The following is a 15,971-nucleotide window of genomic DNA, read 5'->3' as shown; positions in this document are numbered from 1 at the left end:
AACGATCAGGAGATTAGAAAGGTATAAAAGAACAAGGACATCTGCACTCGAGGCAGATGAAGCGCGGTGTCCTAGGACTGTGTTTCTCTGACATTTTACCTTTGTCTGGTATGTATCAATAAAAGGTTTTTACTAATTTTAATTTTCTTCTCTGTCTTCAGTCACAAAAAGTGTCCACAACAGTTTGAATGAATCCTTGAAGATATAAAAATTTATTCTGACCAGATTACATTTGTTTATTTGTTAGTGAAACAGTCACTTTGTTTTTTTTATTGCAAAAAGACATATGGATAGTATCAGACTTATTCAAAATGTTACAGAATTTTGGATAAATCATTACCCTCTATATTGTTTTGTACATCGTTCAAATCATTTATTAACTAAATCTGAATTATGTAGGAAATGAACTTCTGTCCTCTGTACTCCTCAAATGAACGTGTCATAGTTTTGCTGAAGCTCTGCTTCAACCTTTTTCTTTTTTAAAATTATGACCCTTTTAGTTGATAATTATTATCCTTTTACAATTAAGATTCAATCTAAAGAAATGAGGCTTTCAATTATGACTCATTCCCAGGTGACACTACTAACTTAGCCCAGTCACCTGAGCTCAAAAAATAGAGAAGCTTTAAATAAACGTAATCAATGCACAATGAGAAAAATTAAAGGATCTTTTCTTGAATCTAATGTGTTTAATTTCTTAATGATGCTGACACATCACATTAATTCAAATGAGCTAAAATATTTTGCTACTGATTTTTCTTTGTACTCCACTTCTGATTCTTCTCATTTCAATGTTCAACAGCACTACATCAGCATTGATGGATTCCATTTGCCCTGGTACTGATTTTCCATCATTGCAATGTCCTTGTAAAACCTTTCACCATCATGGCACAAAGATTAGTTGGGAAGAAGTCCAAGTGAGAATGCAGGAAATGATTCTTTAGTGATATGTTGCACTTCATGGTTTTGTGTGCTTGAAGCATGTTGTCAGTTAGTTGGATGCAGATTAGTGCTCACCAAGGAAATTCTCAGCAACATCCTTGAGTGCTTTCCAGGCGATTCCCTGACCTGTATGTCATTGATGACATGTCTGATTTTTGGGCCAACAAAATTTGGTTAGGTTAGGTAGACTTTATTATTCCTGAGGAAAATTTGTTTGCAGCAGTAAAGTACAACAAAAATGCCTGGAACAAATGGAACCATCTGCCTTAAATGTCAAAATCCTTTACCTTCCTTGTTTATCACTTTCACAAAATTTATAATCAGTCCAAGTTTTATATGAAAAGAAGGAAAAATATGTTTGTTGGGACGATAAGTGCTTTATGTGCCACAATTTTCTGTCCTGGAACCAAATGCTGTGATGAGACTCTTTAGTATGGCTGTCTCATTTGTAAATGAAACTACAGTACTTGCTAGATTAGGGCTACATTCCTAGAAGTTGTGCTGCTACTTTTTATCACCCCAGATGTTCCAGCTGTAGTTGTTTTACTGTATCTGTATACTTTGTAACAGAATAAACAAGACAACGATAAAGATTTTGGGTACCACGCTGGTAACCCCATATAACTGAATGATTTATAGTAAATAAAACATGAAACAACCGTGAGAATGTCTTCACAGATGTGAGTTCATGACAGAACTGGACTAAGATGGTGGATCTTCCAGCTCTGATGACTTCCAACAGGAAGATGCAGGTCCAGGTGGCTGGATATCAGAAGCAAAGCTGCCAATCTTCCAGCACCAACCCCTGGAGTGGCGGGTTATTACCATTACCAGAGCCCTTAAGCTGTCCCCCATACACGCACATGTAATATGAAAGGAAATCACAAGAATAAGTGACCGCAATAAAATGGTATGTATTGATACAAAAACATAAAGTTGATTTTTGTGATCAGCAGGACAAAATCTATAAGATTCACCCAAAGTATTCAGGAAGTAAACTCTTGATTGTTCAGTATATTTAAGTAACTGTATTAAGGATAAATGTGTGGAGATGAGAAATTCAAGTAAAGAGGATACTATTGGAAAAGGAGAGTCTGACAGGACCCTTATGTTATTGAAAAAGTATGCCAAGAATGATGTATGTAACTTGAACCAAAAGAAGAAAGACCATAGAGGTCTGAAAAACATATGTGCTCAGAAGTAGCGCTGGAAGCTATTAATTGCAGAGGCTCTGAAGTAGTAACCAATATGTGAGAAAATGAAGTTTGTTTTCAGTACAGGTGGGTGTTTCCTGTACAGGGTGAAGAACATGCTACCAAGGACCTATCAGACCCCTTAACTTGTAACTACAGTTTAGGGTTGCAGGAATACCTAGAGTCACCCAGTGTTTCCATAAGACGTTTCTGGCACCAGAAATGTTTAATGAGATGAGCCCAGAAGTGACTCTTGGTTGGGGCTTAAATCTGTTTCTGTGCAGATCTCAGTTGAGATTGGGTTCAAGAGGATGGTATTCATTCAAGAGAAGCAAATGAGACCAGAGGGCTGGAGAAAAAGAGGTGAAAGATAACAGTGCTTTGTGTGGTACTAAGCAGAGTAGTGCACCAGTCACCACAGTAAATAGACCGGTCACTGCTTTTTTAGGGAGGCCTATAGATGGAGGATTATTTGATATTTTCTATTTCTTTTTGAAGGTTTGTATGTCAGTGTGTGGTTCCATTCCTTTTTTGTTACCTGCAAAAGAAAAAAAAATACATAAAATATTAACAATTTTTATGTAGCTTGGGCTCCATAGAGTGCTTTCTTGATTCTGGAGCAGCTAGGGGAAGAAACACTTATTGTCCACAACTGATTTTTCCTGTAACAATACTGACAACTGAAACGTTAATGTATATGTAACACAGTTGCCAGGTCAGTCCTCCCCACTGCTTGGCTTCTGTGACTCTAAGTAAGTCTTTTAACCTACCAATTTCAAGTTCAACTTTTTTGTAATTTTTATAAATACAGCAAAATTCTTAGTTGCATGTCTAACTAATACCACTGTTCCAACTCTAGAAATATGAAAGCAATTGCACTGTGAATTAAAAATAAAATTACTGATTTACCAACACAGCTTCCATTAAAGAGAATCCTACTAGTTGTACCTAATTTCCAACAAGCTGAATACTGATGTGGGGCGGCACGGTGGCGCAGTGGGTAGCGCTGCTTCCTCGTAGTTAGGAGACCCGGGTTTGCTTCCCGGGTCCTCTTTGTATGGAGTTTGCATGTTCTCCCCGTGTCTGCATGGGTTTTCTTCGGGTGCTCCGGTTTCCTCCCACAGTCCAAAGACATGCAGGTTAGATGCATTGGCGATTCTAAATTGTCCCTAGTGTGTGCTTGGTGTGTGGGTGTGTGTGTGTGTGTGTGCGTCCTGCGATGGGCTGGCGCCCTGCCCGGGGTGTGTTTCCTGCCTTGTGCCCTGTGTTGGCTGGGATTGGCTTCAGCAGACCCCCGTGACCCTGTAGTTAGGATATAGCGGGTTGGATATTGGATGAATACTAATGTACGAAAGATTCACCTGATCTTTTCTTTGTTGATAATCTTTGGATTATCCCTCCAGGTCAAACTGGTTTGGCTCACTCAGTCTCTAATTTGGTTATGGACAGTGCTCACTCCAGAGAATCACCCACAAAAGGGTATTATTTTGATCAAGGAGATGTGAAGTTAATTTAAGGCAAAGACATTTGGATTGTGCAATGACCCTGTCACATTTCAGATCTTCTTAAAGTGTGTCTTAGTTAACCATCTCCTGAACAAAGGAGGTAGTGTATTATGACCACATGCTTTTGCATGCTCCTGATCTTGTGCAACACAATTTAATTTTATGACCTCTTAGAATACACAACAAAACAGGCATCAAACGCAACCCCTGGGTGCTGTTCAGGGTAGTACACTGCTGCAAGTTTAACAAATTGTCAACGGCCTTGCAGATGGGCCTTGTGATCTGCACACATTTCTAGTACTAATCTTCACTCTTGGTGAATTTTATGGAATACTTTGCCAAAACTGCCATAATGGTCACCTATGCACAAATGCAGCAGATTTAATTTTGAGAATAATGTCAGACAGCCTTTGATCAACCCCAGTCAACCCTAATAAATTTCCATTTTTATCTTTCTCAAAATGCACATTTTAGTGGATACAGATGATATCTGCATTGGCGATGGTGAATGGGTAGTGTCATATTCCAGCTGGGCACTAGCCCATGCAGAATGATATTAAGAACATTTGGCCACAGTACAAGCTATTCATCATTTCTGCCCCTCTTTTCAATGGCACCCACTTCTGGCTGTTCACCAATCATGAATCACTGATGTGCCTATTCATCTTTCATGAACTGGAAAAGAGGATTACACATTGGCTCAAGGTCCTACAGAAGTAAACGTTTGTGGTGAACATCACAAGTATCACAGTAACTCAAAAGCTTTATTTGAGAGGCTCTCTGTTCCAGCTGAACAGGGCCTTTGTGCAACACACAGAAGGAGTCACAATGCACTTCAAAGATGTTTGTGTGTGTGTGCAGCAATAGGCAAAATGGTGAAACCACTGGAGTTGGATCTTGTAAAGATCTGGTGCAGCAAACTATTTAAATGTTAGCCTGATTCTGTAATGAAAACCAAACAGAAACCAAAACATGTGAGAAGAACTTGGTCTCCATTATTGCATGGTCTCAGAATATTGCAGCAGTTAGAACATTTTAGAAATTGGACTGGATCTGTTTTCTGTGGTATAAAAGGTCCTCTGGCCTACGCTTATAATGCTGGCAGCTTACTGTGTGGTATGATACACTATTCACAATAGTTTAGCATTTCCAGATATGGCATTCTTAGCTCAGGTTTACATTCTGTTCACTGTTTTGCCATTACTGACAAATAATTTTCTACTGCATGTATGTGAAGCCATCAGCCTTATTGATCCAATATAGTGTACACCTGAAGGCTTTCAGCATCTATCTGTGGTCTTCACAGTTGTGCATGGGGAGTACCAAAGCATGAAAATCCCACAAGCACTTCCCATTAGAAGGGGCAATCTCAGTAAAAAGAAACCCGGTTAGGCACAGAAAGGGTCTTGTAGAATCTTCAAAAAATGAAAGGTTTATTCTTCACAAAAAAGGTTCTTCAATATCAATGAAGAACTGAAGAGCACAAAGACATAAAATAGAGTGGCCTAAACTCCCAGTAAGGCAATCCAATGTAAACAAAGTCCCAAAACAAGAATCTACTAACTGGACAAAATAAAGAGCAAACAGGTACAAAATCCAAAAATTCACAAACAGATACCGAAAAAACTAAAAAATTTGCCAAAACACACAAACACATTCAAAATGAACTGGTAGTAACTGTGAGAAACGCTGCGGATATTATATTGTGGAGGGAGGTTCCTGGTAGTGATTGGTCTCTTGGGTACCACCCACAAAGCACATGAGATTTTTGGAGTTATTTGTTATTTGCTTTGGAACTGTTTTGTTACTGGGATTGAAGATCGAAAGATGGTATTGATACTGAACTCAAAACATTTGAACTAATCCAACACTATACAGCACCTCATCCCTGTTCAGATAAGCTTATTTTTACTAATGGCCTGGTTGCACCTGATGCTTAGAACACTTACGCGCACACATCATGGCTGCCACGTGTTCCCAGCACTCTTTTGACACATCCTCTGAGCATGTCGTCCAAAATTAATGCGAGTTGCAGTACCATCAAAAATTTGGGTGGCGTATGAGTTCAAGTTTTGGTACATGATGTCATCATCATTGTTTACTATCAACATTTCTTTAGTGACAAACATGCCTGTCAGAGCAGCTGGTATCAAATCACCAACTCTTTGAAAGTGGATGTGGAAACATGCAAAGTGGAAAATGTCTGAGAAAAGAAGTGGGGTTTCACAGTGTGATGGGAGGCCACATTGCAGCTCCAACAGAATCAATGTGTGTACTTCAATGTTTGATGAATTTTTTCGGTGTGGTGAAGCAAATCATCAGACTTAAATGCTAACATCTGAATGTCTTCATGGTGCTTTTTTTTCATCCATTTCTCGCATAGGCAATACAAGCGTCGCATATTCCCAATCATAATGATGCAATACATTTAAAGGTCTCACATACCATCTTCTGTGTCTCTGTTGCCATTTTTTTTTTTTTGCACCTTCACAACAGCCTCTTGCATTGCCACCATTAGAATCCTCCATATTTACATAAAGTACACGTCCAAGTATAGTCTATACCAGGGGTAGGCAACGTCGGTCCTGGAGTGCCACAGTATGTGCAGGTTTTTGTTCCAACCCAGTTCCTTAATGAGAACTCAATTATTGCTGATGAAGCACATATTGCTTAAGTGACATTTTGATGCTTCATTTTAGTGGTCTCGCTTGTTAAGGTTCTCCAACCTTAATTGCTTATTTCAATCTTAAACTGCTGCATTCAGTGTTTTAATTGCTCCTTATTAGCAATAAGATGTAAAAGACAAAGCAGCCAGCAGTTCTCCAGCTAGCTTTTTTCCAATTACATCTGTGTGTGTTCATCATGCACGGTTTGATTTAATAAAACACTTAATAGAAAAATGTGACAGACTGAAAATGATCTGTTTTAGGCTTCATATCATTTGGATGATATCCTTGGAAAGGAAAAAAATCTACGATATAAAAGCCTTACATTGCACAGACTAACAAGCCATAAAATTAAATAAGGTCTGAGATTGGCAATGATTGGTTTCTAATTAAGCAGTTGGGTTGAATGAAAACCTGTAGCCACTGCGGCTCACCAGGACCGACATTGCCTACCCCTGTTTTACATCTTATTGCTAATAAGGAGCAATTAAAACACTGAATGCAGCAGTTTAAGATTGAAATAAGCAATTAAGGTTGGAGAACCTTAACAAGCGAGACCACTAAAATGAAGCATTAAAATGTCACTTAAGCAATATGTGCTTCATCAGCAATAATTGAGTTCTCGTTAAGGAACTGGGTTGGAACAAAAACCTGCACATACTGTGGCACTCCAGGACCGACGTTGCCTACCCCTGGTCTATACATTGGCTTACATAGCAGCAGCGTCCAGTTCACTTACTGTCAAGTGTATTCCGGCCCTAACACACCCCAAGACTGTATGTAACCTTGGGGTGATGACACTTGTAAGGTCCTATGCTCCCTCCAGAACCACTCAGATCTGCTGATGAACAGCATGGTATCAAATCTCAATCCAGACTCTTTTCATGTGTAGTTCCTAACAAGTGAAACAAGCTGTCCAGCTCCATTCAAAATGCTGACTTCATCAATGTGTTTAAGGAGCATTTGAACACTCTTTTGTTTGGTGAATTTCTGTCTAACTGATATTAGCTGATAGGTTTTGTAATGTAGGAATTGTAATCGGCTTGTATTTTGTTCTGAGCTCTTCACTGGGGATGATCAATTTTGTAACCTTGCCCTGTAATACTTGTTCCAAAACAGTCTGATGTTTACTCAATAATGCTGACTTCTTTTGTAAGTTGTTCACTTTAGATAAAGGTGTGTGCTATATAAATAAATGTAAATGTCTACTTAAATCACAGCCTTTTGTTATCTGCACCCTTGTGTGGCATTTGTTTCATCAAGTGTAGCATCTTCAGACTTCCTGTATCTCTGTCTGTCCTTTTCTAGTTCCTCCTAAATGTTGAGATGATGCAATCTTTTGAGAACTGTCTTGACATTTTCACTAAAGCAATTTTACTACACAGCATGGTCATTTTGTTCTTGCTTTAGTTATGAATTTAAAGTCTTCTGAGAAAAACAGCAGTCAGACATCCTATGTGCTTGACCACTCTTCTTTTTCTTCTTCTTTTGGCTGCTCCTGTTAGGGGTTGCCACAGTGGATCATCTTGTTCCATATCTTCCTGTACTCTGCATCTTGCTCTGTTACACCCATCACCTGCATGTTCTCCCTCACCACATCCATAAAACTTCTCTTAGGCCTTCCTCTTTTCCTCTTGTGTGGCAGCACCATCCTTAACATCCATCCATCCATTATCCAACCCGCTGAATCCGAACACAGGGTCACGGGGGTCTGCTGGAGCCAATCCCAGCCAACACAGGGCACAAGGCAGGAAACAATCCCGGGCAGGGTGCCAACCCACCGCAGGACACACACAAACACACCCACACACCAAGCACACACTAGGGCCAATTTAGAATCGCCAATCCACCTAACCTGCATGACTTTGGACTGTGGGAGGAAACCGGAGCGCTCGGAGGAAACCCACGCAGACACGGGGAGAACATGCAAACTCCATGCAGGGAGGAGCCGAGAAGCGAACCCAGGTCTCCTAACTGCGAGGCAGAAGCGCTACCACTGCGCCACCGTGCCGCCCCATCCTTAACATCCTTTTCCCAATATACCCAGCATCTCTCCTCTGCACATGAGCTGACCCTCTCATGTACTGTACTCATTTCTAATCCTGTCCGTCCTCGTCACACCCAATGCATATCTTGACATCTTTAAGTCTATCATCCCCAGCTCTTTCTCCTGCTTTCTGGTCAGTGCCACCATCTCCAACCCATATTAGAACATTAGAACACTCTAGACGAGAACAGGCCATTCATTCCAACAAAGCTCGTCAGTCTTATCTACTTATTTCTTCCAAAAAAACATCAAGTCAAGTTTTGAAAGTCCCTAGTGTCTACCACACTACTTGGTAGCTTATTCCAAGTGTCTATCGTTCTTTGTGTAAAGAAAAACTTCCTAATGTTTGTGCGAAATTTACCCTTAAGAAGTTTCCAACTGTGTCCCTGTGTTCTTGATGAACTCATTTTAAAATAACAGTCTCAGTCCACTGTACTAATTCCCTTCATAATTTTAAACACTTCAATCATGTCACCTCTTAATCTTATTTTGCTTAAACTGTATAGGCTCAGCTCTTTTAACCTTTCCTCATAATTCAACCCCTGTAGCCCTGGGATCAGCATAGTCGCTCTTCTCTGGACCTTTTCTAACGCTGCTATGTCCTTTTTGTAGCCTGGAAATCAAAACTGCACACAGTAGTCATGATGACGCCTCATCAGTGCATTATAAAGGTTGAGCATAACCTCCTTGGACTTGTACTCCACACACCGTGCTATATAGCCTAACATTCTGTTAACCTTCTTAATGGCTTCTGAACACTGTCAGGAAGTCGATAGCTTAGAGTCCACTATGACTCCTAAATCCTTCTCATAAGGTGTACTCTCGATTTCCCGACCGCCCATTGTGTATTCAAACCTAACATTTTTACTTCCAATGTGTAATACTTTAAATTTACTGACATTAAATTTCATCTGCCACAAATCTGCCCAAGCCTGTATGCCATCCAAGACCTTCTGTAATGATATAACAGATTCCAAATTATCTGCTAATCCACCTATCTTGGTATCATCTGCAAACTTAACCAGCTTGTTACTTATATTCCTATCTAAATCATTTATATATATTAAAAATAGCAGTGGCCCTAGCACTGACCCCTTAGTCAGTGTTCCAGGAACACCATTCTTAACATTGGTCAGTTCTGAAGAGGTTCCTCACACCATCACCCTCTGCTTCCTGTGTCTGAGCCAATTCTGCACCCATCTAAAAACATCACCCTGAACTCCCACTTTTAATTTGATGCCCAACCTCTCATGTGACACCTTATCAAATGCTTTCTGAAAGTCAAGATAAATAATATCATATGCTCCACTTTGATTGTATCCTTTTGTTGCCTCCTCATAGAATTCCAGCATGTTAGTAAAACACGACCTCCCTCTTCTGAACCCATGCTGACTGTTCAGAATAACTCCTGTCCTTGCCAGGTGTTGCTCAATCTTATCCTTAATAATTCCTTCCATTAATTTTCCAGTGATGCATGTTAAGCTTACTGGCCTATAGTTGCTTGGATCTGCCCTGTCACCCTTTTTATATAATGGGATGATATTTGCCATTTTCCAGTCCTTCGGTATCTCTCCAGTGTGCAGTGACTTCCTAAAAATATGTGTCACGGGTTTATATATGTACTCACTAGCCTCCTTAAGAACTTGATGATCAATATTATCTGGTCCTAGTGATTTGTTTGATTTCAGCTTATTTAATCTGAGCAGCACTTCTCCCTCTACAATTTCCAAATTACTCAGTACCTCCTTCGTAGTCGCGTTTACCTCTGGGAGGTTATCCACTTGCTGGTCTCACTACCGTCCTGTAGATCTTCCCTTTCACTCTTTCTGATAACCGTCTGTCACAAATTACTCCTGACAGCCTTCTCCACCCATTCCGTCCTGCCTGCACTCTCTTTTTAATCTCTCTTCCACACTCCCTGTTACTTTGTACTGTTGATCCCAAGTATTTCAACTCATTCACCTTCGCCAACTCTACTCCCTGCATCCTCACCATTCCTCTGACCTCCCTCTCATTCACACACATGTATTCTGTCTTGTTCCTACTGACCTTCATTCCTCTCCTCTCTAGAGTATATCTCCACCTTTCCAGGGACTCCTCAACCTGCTCCCTGCTCTCGCTACAGATCACAATGTCATCAGCAAACATCATAGTCCATGGGGACTCCTGTCTAATCTCGTCTGTCAACCTGTCCATCAACATTGCAAATAAGAAAGGGCTCAGAGCCAATCCCTGATGTAATCCCACCTCCACATTAAATGCATCCGTCACTCCTACCGTAGACCTCACCACTGTCACACTTCCTTCATACATATCCTGTACAACTCTTACGTACTTCTTTGCCACTCCCAATTTCCTCATACAATACTTCAACTACTCTCAAGGCTGTCTGCCATATGCTTTATCCAGGTCCACATAGACGCAATGCAACTCCTTCTGGCCTACTCTATACTTCTCCATCATAACCTTCAGAGCAAAAATCGCATCTGCGGTGTTCTTTCTTGACATGAAACCATACTGCTGCTCAGCAATCATCACCTCTCATCTTAAACTAGCCTCCACTACTCTTTCCTATAACTTCATGTTGTGGCTCAACAATTTTATCCCCCTGTAGTTACTACAGCTCTGTATATACCCCTTATTCTTAAAAATCAGCACCAGTACACTTCTCCTCCACTCCTCAGGCATCATCTCACTTTTCAAGATTCCATTAAACAATCTGGTTTAAAACTCCACAGCCATCTCTCCTAAACACATCCGTGCTTCCACAGTTAAGTCATTTGAACCTATGGCCTTTCTATTCTTCATCCTCTTCATAGCTGTCCTTACTTCCTCTTTGTTAATCTGTTGCACTTCCTGATTCACTATCTCCACATCATCCAACCTTTTCTCTCTCTCATTGTCTTCATTCATCAGCCTCTCAAAGTACTCTTTCCATCTGCTCAACAAACCCTCCTCACTTGTGAGTATGTTTCCATCTTTATACTTTATTGCCCTAAACTGCTGCACATCTTTCCCAGCTTGGACCTATTCTCCCTCCTTAGTGTCCAGCCTCTCATACAACTCATTTATTTGTCTTTTCTTTAGCCTTCGCCGCCTCTCTCTTCACCTTGCGCCTTATGTCCTTGTACTCTTGTTTACTTTCTGTATCTCTCTGACTATCCCACTTCTTCTTTGCCATCCTCTTTCGCTGTATACTCTCCTGTACTTACCCATTCCACCACCAGGTTTCCTTTAAATACTTCCTCTGTCCAAATGTCATTCAAAGCACCCTTCTTGCTGTGATCCTTACTAATTCTGCTATAGTTGTAGGAGTATGAGCCTCCTCCCTAAACACAACCTTGCAGTCTTCCTTTTTCAATCATTTTATTCTTGGCTCTGTCCTCACTCTCCTCCTCTTCTTGATCTCCAACATCATCCTACAGACCACCATCTCATGCTGCCTAACTACACTTTCCCCTGCCACCACTTTGCAGTCTTCAATCTCCTTCAGATGGGCTCTTCTGCATAGGATAAAATCTAGCTGTGTGCATCTTCCTCCACTCTTGCACGTCACCCTATGTTTCTCCCTCTTCTTAAAATACGTATTCACTACAGCAATGCCCATCCTTTTTGCAAAATCCACTATCATCTGACCATTTTCATTCCTCTCCTTGACACCACACCTACCCATCACCTCCTTGTCTCCTCCTTTCCCTTCGCCAACATGTCCATTGAAATCCGCTCCAATCACCACCTTCTGTCCCTTGGGTACACCGTCCTTCAATTCATTCAACTCACTCCAGAAATCTTCTTTCTCATCTTTTGCATACCCAACTTGCAGGGCATATATGCACTATTAACATTCACCATCACGCGTCCAGTTTCCAGTTTCAAAATCACCACTCTGTCTGACACTCCTTTCACCTCCAAAACACTGAAATACTGTTCCTTCAGAACAACCCCTACCCAATTTATCCTCCCATCCACACCATGATAGCAATTTGAATCCACCTCTGATCCACCTGGCCTTACTCCACTTCCATTTATTCTCTTGCACACACAATATATCAACCTTCCTTCTCTCCATCATATCAGCTGACTCTCTCCCTTTACCAGGCATACTGCCAACATTCAAATTTGCTACCCTCAGTTTCACTCTCTTTACCTTCCTCCTTTCCTCTTTCCTCCGGACACGTCACCCCCCTGTTCTTTTCCTTCTTTGGCCAACAGTAGCCCAGTTTCCGCCAGCACCCTGCTGGCTAACAGTACAGGTCACAGCCGTTGTTAACCCGGGCCTCGACCAATCCGGTATGGAAATTTGTATCATTGTCCGCATGTTGATTTTGCAAAATTATACACTGGATGCCCTTCCTGACGTAACCCTCCCCATTTATCCAGGCATGAAATTGGCAAGAAGAAACGCACTGGTTTGTGCATCCCCTGTGGCTGGGATGACCACTTTGCATTTTGACCACTGCTTGACCAGTCTATTCTTGCTTATATGGTGAATGCTTATGTTGGCAATGCTGTTTTTTCACATAAAGAATAGAAAAATCTGCTTCATTACAAAGTAACTGCATTATTTTCAGTTTGGATGTTATAGTCCTATTATAGTCCTCCTCTGGTGAATATTGACCCTTAATCAGTAGTGGTCTTTCACCTACTCCATTTAAGTGCTGTGCTGCTGAAGTTCGAGCTGATGGGTGAAAGGATCACCTTAATGTGATTTTATGTTGCAGAGAAAAAATGTGGCATTGTTTGCATTCATGTATTTAATTTCAAAGATTTGTGCAATGGCCCGGTGTTTAGCATTGCTGGCTCATGGATCAAAGATGCCTGGTTCTTGTTTGTGTGGGGTTTACATGTTTCCCCTTGCTTGGGTGGGCTTGAGGTATTGCGGTTTTCCTAAAGATGTGCATATCAAGTTAATTGGCGACTCTCGATTAGCCATTTGTGAGCATGAATGTGTCCTATTATGGATTCCTGTCCTATTTAAGGTTGGTTCCAGATTTGCCTCCAGCCCCCTACAGTACGCTACTGAGATGGATCGAGCACGGTTGAAAATATTACTTTACATTATTTGGTGCATTTAGCTTTCTAGGAGAAGAAGATAGGTGCAGTACATCAAGATGTGGCAATTATACAGGGAATGAGAGATAAACATGAAGAGGTGCAATTTTATGCAATTAAATTTTTACTTTACATTTAACTCTATAAGATCATAAGATATAATAAAAGAAATCCAAATTATTTTTAATGAGTGAAACACTTGAGAGAAGACATAAAATATCAGGAAAATTTTTATCAGTCAAAAATGAATTTCTACTTAATTGTTGAAAACAAGCAGTTTTTGATGTCAGAAGCAGCTGTCAGATGAGTAAGACCTGCTCACTTCGCTCGCCAACCCCCGTGTTTGGTTTTCCTGATACACACTTTTAAGATTTTTTTTCTTTGTTTGTTGCTATTTCATTAGTTTCACTTTTATTTCAGAACTTCTGTAAAAACAATATTTGTAATCTTGCGAGTCCCAATATGCTGAATCTTTTTAATGAGGTCAGGACAGGTTTCTCTGTTTGGAATTTCAGCACAGACAAAACGATCGACATCATCAGCAGTTAATATTTTTTTTTTTACAAAGTAAAAAAGTAAGTAGAGTTCTGCATTGGACTCCTGTCTGTAAAGTTGTGCTATTTTCCTCTCACAGTTCCAAAAGTACATGGGGTTACCAAGGTGATATCCCAGCTTTTGTCTAGGTTTTTGTACAAGGTACTAGGCAGAACGTTTTTGACTCCTGGGGTAAATTTAGCTTTTTAAATAAGCAGACAGATATATATATATATATATATATATATATATATATATACATTAACAAAGTAACCAATAAATGCATGTGCGGTAAACTCCGTTTTTGAAATTCTCAAGATTATTTATTTGTCACATGCATAGTTATACTGGACAACACGCAGTGAAATGTATCCTGATCCGCTTATCAGAAACTGTGCAAAGTTAGAAGAATAACAGTTAAATTAACAAAAAGTCATAGATTGAAAGGTAAAAGTATAGTAGAACATAATAAATAAGTACAATTATGTGAATAAAGTAGAGTTAAGTGTTAAGGTGCAATAGTGTAATAATTATTGTGCAAAACCAAAGTTAGACTGGTGCATAGTTAAATGAGGCAGTTTGTTTGTTTGCGCTACTGCGATCTTTACTTTCTTTTTTTATATTTTCTAATTTTCCTACTTTCATATCCTTTAACTTTCTCCATATGTGTATAGCGCCGTTTCTTTTTTTTGAGCCTTTCTAATTTCATTGGTTTCATAGTCTCTAACCTGCTCTGCATGTGTTTAGCGCCAACGTTTGTAAACGTCATTATGAAGTTCTACTTTGTCATTTTACTCATTGTCTTTTAATTCTGAGCCGTACAGTACAATACATGGAACAGAATAAATCCTCAATGCAGTATAAAAATTAAAATTCCAGAAGTATGGAGTAGAATTTCACATTAGATGATATCACATAATATGATTTGGATTTGTTTTAAGTCCTGGAGACCTCATTCATCAAGCTGCCTCCCCCATTTTGCCATTCCACATCTGAAATAGCGCTAATCCAATGAAAGGACCCCTCATTCCCACGTCCCCATTCATCAGGGTTGAGTTTACCTTATGCAGGCAATCTACAATTTAAAGAGATTGTTATTTTCTTGTGAATTGTTACATATGCATTATTTTCACTTTTACTTTAAAAACTTTTGTAAAAACAATACTTGTTACTTTATTTCCTGCCTTGCGTGAGGTTACATCTCTTTCTTCCCAGACGTATAATACTGCTCGTGTTGTGAAGGGTGTTGCGGCTGAACGTACGCTAAGGATATGCCTTTGGATCATTTGCTGTCTTTTTGCTGCTTGCTAGCTGCCTCTTCTGCCTGTTGCATGACGTTGTTTTAAGAGCTCAGAGCACATGATGCTTGCCTGCCAAAAGCAATCCAACAACTGCTAGCTTAGAGGTCTGTTGACTTGTTTTAAATGATGGGTCACTGCCTGGTCTCACGTGACGTTGTAAAAGTAATACCTGTCTTTTATTTCTGGCCACAGACGTGGTTGAATTCTTTCTTGCAGGATGTATAACGCTGCTCGCGTTCGGTTGGGGTAGCTGCTGTCGCAGCATTCTCCACATGTGTATAGCGCCGTTTTTTTTTTTTTTTTGAGCCTTTCTAATTTCACTGTTTTCATAGTCTAACCTGCTCTGCATGTGTTTTGCGTCAACGTTTGTAAACGTCTTTATGAAGTTCTACTTTCTTTTACTCATTGTCTTCTTATTCTTAGCTGGATTGGATGTGTTTTTTTCAATTCCACTTGTTCCGGGCTGATAATTACTTTCCTTATTTTCTGAATTTGCACCTTGATTATTCTTTTTTGCTCTTTTTTCTGTCCAACGCATTTGAGTCTCTTTTCTCCGCACCTGATTGGACGTGCTTTTTTTTCCTTTCCACTTGTTCCAGGCTGATCATCACGTTCCTTATTTTCTAAATTTGCACCTAGATTATTGTTTTTCTTTTTAGCATTTTTTTCTCTCCATACGGATTTGTTTTTTTTTTTATATTGCTTGTAAGTAGGGTGTGTCTTGCAAGACT

This window comes from Erpetoichthys calabaricus, chromosome 15 (assembly GCF_900747795.2).
Source record: "Erpetoichthys calabaricus chromosome 15, fErpCal1.3, whole genome shotgun sequence".
Taxonomy (NCBI): Eukaryota; Metazoa; Chordata; class Cladistia; order Polypteriformes; family Polypteridae; genus Erpetoichthys; species Erpetoichthys calabaricus.
This window is presented reverse-complemented; position numbering follows the sequence as displayed.